Consider the following 1,086-nt stretch of genomic DNA (forward strand, 5'->3'; position numbering starts at 1 on the left):
TTGCCCTCGCTGGTGCTGCAGACTATATATCGTCCACTAATACAGGACTTTTAAAGGCCCAGTGCACTACTAAATAAAACTATTACTATACATTTTTTTATTAAGATTTTTCAGGAGGTGCTGCAGCACCCTCAGCACCCCTGCTTCCCACAGCTATGCTAACTTGATACCTGAAAGCAAGGGTTTGAAGGAGTCTTCAACCATTGAACCTATGGCTTGTATGTATTTGATTTTATAATTGATTCAGGGAGTCTGTAACCCTAGCCATAATGTCACGACTACATTGGCTAACATGCTCCCCTCCATTTAGCTTCTTTTTTTATTTACAAAAAGCTTATCTTCATCCAAAAGATGTAGGCCTCCGAGGTCTGATGGACGGGCACGCCATCAAGCGGGTTTTTGAAGATCTGCTAAATGTTGCATTTTAAATCAATAGCCTATACCGGAAATGGTTAAAAAAAACAAATGCAATCTAGATTTAACAAAAATGTAACCAAATAAAGGAATGATGTGATAATAATACTAGACCTATCTGCTGCTAATAGGCTGCATAGCGTATTAATTGGTGTTACAAGTGTCCTGAAGGCCTTATGGTCAGAGTTACGTCAATAACGTCAAAAAGGTAGTAGGCTAACAATAAACTATAACCCTAATTATTTATCACCTCCGAAGGGCCCGTGGATTCGGTTGGAGTCTGGTTACAACGAAGTTCCTTTCTATAGTTTAATCAGAATCCAAGCGAAGTTAGCCTGGCTGACGCAACTCACGTGAGTCTCCACTAAATACATCTGGGAAGGGTAGACTGTTGTCAGAATAAAAGTCCCTAATATCAAGTATCAAGTAGATGACTTGCCGCCTAAAGGTTAAATAAATAAACTAGGCCTATTTCATAGCCGGTTACAAACAAAGTATTTCAGCAAGCAGACCATACATTCTTGTGCGCGCGTACCCGTAATCCTTTGCTCATGCACGGCACTGTTCATTTGAGTTCACTCTTGCAAAGTTTAGGCGAACTTCCATCACTGCTCACTCACTGGCCGCCTGCTCAGTGCTGAGCCGTTCACGTATGGCCTGTGCGCGTTCCCG

The sequence above is a fragment of the Salvelinus namaycush genome, chromosome 41 (genome assembly GCF_016432855.1).
Source record: "Salvelinus namaycush isolate Seneca chromosome 41, SaNama_1.0, whole genome shotgun sequence".
Lineage (NCBI taxonomy): Eukaryota > Metazoa > Chordata > Actinopteri > Salmoniformes > Salmonidae > Salvelinus > Salvelinus namaycush.